Source organism: Capricornis sumatraensis, chromosome 6, assembly GCF_032405125.1.
Source record: "Capricornis sumatraensis isolate serow.1 chromosome 6, serow.2, whole genome shotgun sequence".
Taxonomy (NCBI): domain Eukaryota; kingdom Metazoa; phylum Chordata; class Mammalia; order Artiodactyla; family Bovidae; genus Capricornis; species Capricornis sumatraensis.
The window spans coordinates 116,362,682-116,371,554 of record NC_091074.1 but is presented as its reverse complement, the minus strand read 5'-3'; positions in this window follow the sequence as shown (position 1 = coordinate 116,371,554).

Genomic DNA, 8,873 nt, shown 5'->3' with positions numbered 1-8,873 from the left:
CAGTACACAAACATGTATATGTGTATGTGTATATATATATATATATATACAATTCCTTTGCTGTATATACCTGAAACTAACAGAGCATTATAAATCAATTATATTTCAATTTAAAGAAAAATGAGCGAGGGCAATTTTCTTAGGTAAGTCCCTCTTCTCTGACTTTAACTTCAGTCTAGCTGGACGTGTTCCAACACGGTTGTTCTGCTTCCTTAGAGTTGGCCAGGAAGTAAGGTGGTAACATTCTGTGGTCTATCCATGATGATAACCACTTAGGTTTGTAGACAACCTCATAGTTTCCATTTACAAAGCATTCGCAACCATTTTCTAACCTGACCCACTACACAAGTATAAACAGATGGAATTAACTTGATCTCAAAGAGGAGAACTGATGCTCAAGTTTAGAGATTTATCTTTTTCGACCTAGCAAGATCATGATGAACTAAACTGAATTCAAGTAGATGGTTCTAAAAGAATCAAATAAACCGCTTTGTCCTGCCATGCCCTGTGATTTGAGGTCTTCCAAATCCATTCTATTCCTTCCTAATGCTACCGATAAAAAAAAAAAAAAGAAGCAAATGAGAAAACCCAGGTTTGTCTTTGTAATTTATATGCATATGATGTTTGAGCTCCATCTACATTATGCAAAACTATATATCTATATCAATCTATCTATATTTTTCCCCAAAGCTTCCCTTCTTCCAATGAGCTACTAAATAAGATGGTTTATTTCACATGATTGATTAAAAGAATCCTTCTCATATATCCAAGGACTGACATTTTAAATCACATCTTCTTTTCAACTGAAGAGAATGAAATGATTTTCATATCTTGACATGATTGATTATTTGGAAGCTGAAGCAAAAATCTATAAGAGTTCAATCTATGGCTCCCACCACCTGATAGCATATTATCAAACCTTATTAAAATCATGCATGACTTGCAACTGCAGCTTTATTTCTGACAGTAAGCAAATATAATGGCCTTCTGCCTTTGGATTGCACTTTTGTATTAATGTGTGGTTGATATATCTATTTATGAAAGGATTATAGGTGATGTAAATTTTACCTTTACAGATAAATGGTAATTCCTTTGTGTTTAAGCTCCATAAGAGACTGGGGAAATCTAAAATAGTGATGAGGCTGAATGTTTATCCGAGCCAGATCTATAAAGTGTTTCTTATAGCAAACTGCTGGTCCCAATAGGATACCTCTTCCTTGTATTTCTGAGGATCTCTTCCTTTAATCCAAACCCTGAGAAGTATCTCAGCTATAAAGATGAGTCATCAGGGCATACAAGCTGAAATTTATATACTCTGGTGTAAGTCGACTTATTGAAAGAGAAGGTTTCATTCATCTGAAGTTACTTAGCAGTATAGGGAATGTAGGGACCAGCCAGTGTTCTGAGGGTTGGCACGTTTATGGGAAAATCAGTGCTTAAGTTATCATTTCCCCCTGCTTTAATTATAATTCCAATTTTCTTTTCAGATGGTGCAGATCAAATAAAAATACGTCAGGTCTTTTCATTGTAAACACTGCCCCATAAATCTGGGCTCTGTCATTGCAAGACTCTACCACATAGAGTGAACCTAGCTCCCTTGTACCTAGAGCTCATGTCTGTTGTGATGTTTGCAAGGTCAAGACTAAGTTTCCTAGTAGAGACTTAGATAAATCCATTAAGAGGACACCCAAATAATTCTAAAGTAAGCCAAAAATTCAACCTGTGACTCTACTAAGAATTAAATAAGGAAAAATTTCCCTTTTAGAAAGCTATTCAGTAGAATACAAACATCTTGAAAAAAGGGTCTATATTTCTTTCATTTATTAACTCAACATACCTCCTAGAGACGGACAGTGGATTATCATCCTACAAGCACTCTTGTAAGTACTAGAGATAGGATGGTCAACAAGAGCAGTGTTGACCATCTGGTGATGTCCATGTACAGAGTCTTCTCCTGTGTTGTTGGAAGAGGGTGTTTGCTATGTCCAGTGCATTCTTTTGGCAGAACTCTATTAGCATTGGCCCTGATTCATTCTGTACACCAAGGTCAAATTTGCCTGTTACTCCAGATGTTTCTTGACTTCCTAGTTTTGCATTCCAGTCCCCTATAATGAAAAGGACATCTTTTGGGGATGTTAATTCTAGAAAGTCTTGTAGGTCTTCATAGGACCGTTCAACTTCAGCTTCTTCAGCATTATTGGTCAGGGCATAGACTTGAATTACTGTGATATTGAATGGTTTGCCTTGGAAACAAACAGAAATCATTCTGTTGTTTTTGAGACTGCATTAAGTACTGCATTTCAGACTCTTTTGTTGACTATAATGGCTACTCCATTTCTTCTAAGGTATTCTTGCCCACAGTAGTAGATATAATGGTCATCTGAGTTAAATTCACCCATTCCAGTCCATTTTAGTTCGCTGATTCCTAGAATGTTGACGTTCACTCTTGCCATGTCCTGTTTGATCACTTTCAGTTTGCGTTGATTCATGGACCTAGCATGCCAGGTTCCTATGCAATATTGCTCTTTACAGCATCAGACCTTGCTACCATCACCAGTCATATCCACAGGGTGTTGTTTTTCCTTTGGCTCCATCCTTTCATTCTTTCTGGAGTTATTTCTCCACTGATCTCCAGCAGCATATTGGGCACCGATTGACCTGAGGAGTTCTTCTTTCAGTATCCTATCATTTTGCCTTTTCATACTGTTCATGGGGTTCTCAAGGCAAGAATACCAAAGTGGTTTGATATTCCCTCCTCCAGTTGACCGTATTTTGTCAGAACTCTCCACCATGACCCAAAATCAGATTGACTATATTCTTTGCAACCAAAGATGGAGAAGCTCTATACAGTTAGCAAAAGCAAGACTGGGAGCTGACTGTGGCTCACATGAACTCCTTATTGCCAAATTCAGACTTAAATTGAAGAAAGTATGGAAAACCACTAGACCATTCAGGTATGACCTAAATCAGATCCCTAATGATTATACAGTGGAAGTATGAAATAGATTTAAGGGACTAGATCTGATAGACAGAGTGCCTGATGAACTATGGTTGGAGATACATGACATTGTACAGGAGACAGGGATCAAGATCATCCCCAAGAAAAAGAAATGCAAAAAGCAAAATGGTTGTCTAAGGAGGCCTTACAAACAGCTGTGAAAAGAAGAGACACTAAAAGCAAAGGAGAAAAAGGAAAGATATACCCATTTGAATGCAAAGTTCCAAAGAATAACAAGGAGAGATAAGAAAGCTTCCCTCAGTGGTCAGTGCAAAGAAATAGAGGAAACCAATAGAATAGGAAAGACTAGAGATCTCTTCAAGAACATCAGAGATACCAAGGGAACTTTTCATGCAAAGATGGGCTCAATAAACAACAGAAATTGTATAGACATAACAGAAGCAGAGATATTACGAAGATGTGGCAAGTATACACAGAAGAACTATACAAAAAAGATCTTCGCAACCCAGATAATTATGATGGTGTGATCACTCACCTAGAGGCAGACATCCTAGAATGTGAAGTCAAGAGGTCCTTAGGAAGCATCACTATGAACAAAGCTAGTGGAGGTGATGGAATTCCAGTTGAGCAAATTCAAATCCTACAAGATGATGATGTGAAAGTGCTTCACTCAAAATGCCAGCAAATTGGAAAACTCAGCAGTGGCCACAGGACTGGAAAAGGTCAGTTTTCATTCCAATCCCTAAGAAAGGCAATGACAAAGAATGCTCAAACTACCACACAATTACACTCATCTCATATGCTAGTAAAGTAGTGCTCAAAATTCTCCAAGCCAGGCTTTAACAATACATGGATCGTGAACTTCCAGATGTTTAAGCTGGTTTTAGAAAAGGCAGAGGAACCAGAGATCAAATTGCCAACATCCTCTGGATCATGGAAAAAGCAAGAGAGTTCCAGAAAAACATCTATTTCTGCTTTCTTGACTATGCCAAAGCCTTTGACTGTGTGGATCACAAACAAAATGTGGAAAATTCTTGAAGAGATGGGAATACCAGACCACCTGACCTGCCTCTTGAGAAACCTATATGCAGGTCAGGAAGCAACAGTTAGAACTGGACATGGAACAACAGACTGGTTCCAAATAGGAAAAGGAGTACCTGAAGGCTGTATATTGTCACCCTGCTTATTTAACTTATACACAGAGTACATCATGAAAAACGCTGGGCTGGAAGAAGCACAAGCTGAAATCAAGATTGCTGGGAGAAATATCAATAACCTCAGATATGCAGATGACACCACCCTTATGGCAGAAAGTGAAGAAGAACTAAAGAATATTTTGATGAAAGTGAAAGAGGAGAGTGAAAAAGTTGGCTTAAAGCTCAACATTCAGAAAACTAAGATCATGGCATCCGGTCCCATCACTTCATGGCAAATAGATGGAGAAACAGTGGAAAGAACGGCACACTTTATTTTCTTGGGCTCCAAAATCATTGCAGATGGAGACTGCCATCACGAAATAAAAAGATGCTTTCTCCTTGGAAGAAAAGTTATGACGAACCTAGATAGCATATTGAAAAACAGAGACATTACTTTGCCAGCAAAGGTCCATCTAGGCAAGGCTATGGTTTTTCCAGCAGTCATGTATGGATCTGAGAGTTGGACTATAAAGAAAGCTGAGCACTGAAGAATAGATGCTTTTGAACTGTGGTGTTGGAGAAGACTCTTGAGAGTCCCTTGGACTGCAAGGAGATCCAACCAGTCCATTCTGAAGGAGATCAGCCCTGGGATTTCTTTGGAGGGAATGATGCTGAAGCTGAAACTCCAGTACTTTGACCACCTCACGCGAAGAGTTGACTCATTGGAAAAGACTCTGATGCTGGGAGGGATTGAGGGCAGGAGGAAAAGGGGATGACCGAGGATGAGATGGCTGGATGGCATCACTGACTCATTGATGGACGTGAGTCTGAGTGAACTCCGGGAGATGGTGATGGACAGGGAGGCCCGGTGTGCTGCGATTCATGGGGTCGCAAAGAGTCGGACACGACTGAGCAACTGAACTGAACTGATACTCTGTCAGAGAAAACTAAACCTTAGTACAGGACACAAGCAAAGGCCACAGTAAAGGATGTTTCATAGATGCTGGAAAGATGAAGCGGTACCCTGGCAGATAAGGTGAGGACGCAGGGAGCAATATTCCCAGAAGAAGGAGCAGCATGTGGAAAGTTGGCTTTGTGGGCTAGTCTTAGAGAACAGCTGGTTTGATAAACATGGGCCAGATGAGAAATGGCCCTACAAGTCGTGATGAAAAAGTTTTACTTTATTTTGAGGTATATGGGATGTCATAAAAGTGTTTCGAGCCAGAAAGGTACATGACCACCATTGTGTTGTATAATGTAGCAGGTACGCTGTAAGCAGTTCCGGAGTAAATTAATGAAGAAATTAAAACAAACCTACTGGTAATGATAAGAATGACTAACATTTTTGGACATTTCTGATTCTCCAACTGTTCTCTATCAAAGTACTCTTTAGATAAAATTATTTAGATAGACTGATTTCAAAAATGAGGGGGCGTCCCAGGTGGTGCAGTGGTAAAGAATCTGCCTGCCAGTGCAGGAGACACAAGAGGTGTGAGTTTGATCCCTGTGTCAGGAAGATACTCTGGAGGAGCAAATTGCAACCCACTCCAGTATTCTTGCCTGGAAAATTCCATCGACAGAGAAGCCAGGCAGGCTATAGCCCATGGAATCTCAAGGAACTGGTTAGAACTGAGCACATGTGCACACAGGCAGCATTTGTGGGGGCTTTCCCGGTGGCTCAGACAGTGAAGAATCTGCTGCAGTGCAGGAGACCCAGCTTTAGTCCCTGGGTCATGAAGATCCTCTGGAGAAGGAAATAGCAACCCACTCCAGTATTCTTGCCTGGAGAATTCTATGGACAAAGAAGCTTGGCAGTCTATGGTTCACGGGTCACAAAGAGTCAGACACAACTGAGCAACTAACATTGCAAGTATAAGCCAGAATGACTTCCTCATACATCAATATGTGATAGAAAAATTTTAAAAAAAGAGGAGGAAACTGAGACTCTTACTAATTCAATAGCTTTCCCAAATGTCACAAATCTAGTTAATTATGAATCACTATGGATACAAATCATCCTGTTCCCAGTTCCCCAAAATAATAAGGCTCCCTAAAGGCCCACAGAGGATGTGATGGCTGGATGGCATCACTGACTCGACAGACGTGAGTCTGAGTGAACTCCAGGAGTTGATGATGGGCAGGGAGGCCTGGCGAGCTGTGATTCATGGGGTTGCAAAGAGTCGGACACGACTGAACGACTGAACTGAACTGAACTGAAAAGCCCCAGAACCTGATAAAAATATCAACTTGGAGTAAAACTGTGAATCTCAAGTGCTGAGGGAAATTAAAACTTCTGTTCACTTACTCTTTTATTAACTTAAATGATTTTATTACTCAAAATAACTGAATGAATTACTTGACCATCATGGCAAGAGATGAGTTAATATTTATTAAGTGCATATTGACCGTCTTGTAGAAAAGTGCCGCTATTCGCATTGTTGGTTTTGTTTGTTTGATTGCTCAATTTCTGTTTGATTTATGTGGTTGGTGGGATCAACAGAAGTTTGACTGTCGACCTGAGTTAACTGTCAAACAGAAACACTTCGAGTGGAAACAGAGCCATATGTCAGAGGCGATCATGACAAAATATGCCCTTGAGAATTTTATGGGAACATTGGAGAGAATTGTAGGCTTTCACAGAACACAAATTGGGGACTGAGTATATTGAATCTAGATATTCTTTCTACAACCTTGGATAAAAAGAGTTGTGCTGAAATTGTATTTCGTATTTTCCTATTGTAATGTTTGCCTCTTTCCCCCGTACAAACTTCTCTACGGCCGTGACTGCATCCATCCCCTTCATCATGATGACTCATATTTATGTTGTCAACACTGACATCACTGCTCAGCACTCAGTTCAGTTCTCCACATGCCCCCTACTCTCATTTTAAGTAGTGTCAGCATTTGCTCCTCATTCTACCTACACAAACTTGTCATCAAATCCTCAGACTTGAAATTTTACAACTATCTTTGTCTACATCCTATACAAATTACCACCAGTCACATCGAAGGGATTTCTAAAACCAGTTAATTCTGCATGTTTAATGGCCCTGTCCCAACTACTTTCTTTCTATCCCCATTGCTGCTGCCATAATTCAAAATTCCATTGTGGAAATAATTAGTATACAATGACATGGATTGTTTTTTTTATCCTTGAAGATCTGTCTCTTCAACAGTCTAAGCATTTTCCCCTCATTATCTTACTAAAATAAGATCAAGTTATATCCATACAAGAAACCTGTAAATGAATGTTAATGGTGGCTTTATTTGTAATAAACTAAAATGAGAAATGCTTACTCCTTGGAAGGAAAGTTATGACCAACCTAGACAGCATATTAAAAAACAGGGACATTACTTTGCCAACAAAGTTCCCTCTAGTCAAGGCCATGGTTTTTCCAGTAGTTATGTATGGATGTGAGAGCTGGACTATGAAGAAAGCTAAGCTCCAAAGAATTGATGCTTTTGAACTGTGGTGTTGGAGAAGAGTCTTGAAAGTTCCTTGGACTGCAAGGAGATTCAACCAGTCCATCCTAAAGGAACTCAGTCCTGGGTATTCATTGGAAGGACTGATACTGAAGCTGAAATTCCAATACTTTGGCCATCTGATGTGAAGAGCTGTCTCATTGGAAAAGACTCTGATGCAGAGAAAGATTGAGGGCAGAAGGAGAAGGGGACAAAAGAGGATGAGATGGTTGGATGGCATCATCAACTCTATGGACACGGGTTTGGGTGGACTCCGGGAATTGGTGATGGACAGGGAGGCCTGGCGTGCTGAGGTTCATGGGGTCGCAAAGAGTCAGACATGACTGAGCGACTGAACTGAACTGAAAACAAAAAACTACTCCAGTGTCTTCCTTTCACTAGAGGAATGTTAGATAAACTATGGTACATCCACACAACAGAATATTATTCAGTCTTACAAATAAAGAAACTAATGACACACTGAGTGACGTGGATAGATCTCAAGGGACATATGCAGTTTCTTTGCAGTGACAGAACACATACTTCTGTATCTCGATTTTGGTGGTGGTTATAATAGTTATATGTGATAAAATTGCAAAGTAATATATACCAAAGAGAGAGAAGTGCACATAAAAACCAGTGGGCTCCAAATACAGTCTGTGGTTTATTTAATAGTATTGAATCAATCTGTTTCCTGGTTTTGATATTGTACTATAGTTACATGAAATGTTGACTTCCCAGGGCTCAGATGGTAAAGAATCCATCTGCCAATACAGGAGACTGGAGTTCGATCCCTGGGTCAGGAAGATTACACGGAGGAGGAAATGGTAACCCACTCCGGTATCTTTGCCTGGAGAATTCCATGGACAGAGGAACTTGGTGGGCTACAGTCCATGGGTCACAGAGTTCAACACAACTGAAGGACTGACACTGACTGACTGCATAAAATGTTACCACTGGGAGAAGCTTGATGAAGGACATGGAAACTTTGAACTCTTCTCGCAAATTAAAAAACGCTTTAAAAATTTAATCATATTCTTTCTAATCTTTTCTCAAACTTTTATCATTTTCCTTTGAGTTCAGAGTAAGATCAGTTTCTCTCTCTCATTTCACTCTTCCAGTCTCCTTATAGTTACTTTATTATATTGAAAATTCACTCCATGAATAGGTGCAGTACTCCCTCTCATCTGTGTATTTTAACCTGTGTTACCCTTCATTTGAAACGATATTTTGTAGGCATTATTTTATGAAATCCTCACAATAGCTGCCTGTTAATTCTCACTTTTCCCATCTTTATAGCTGAAATCACAGAGACT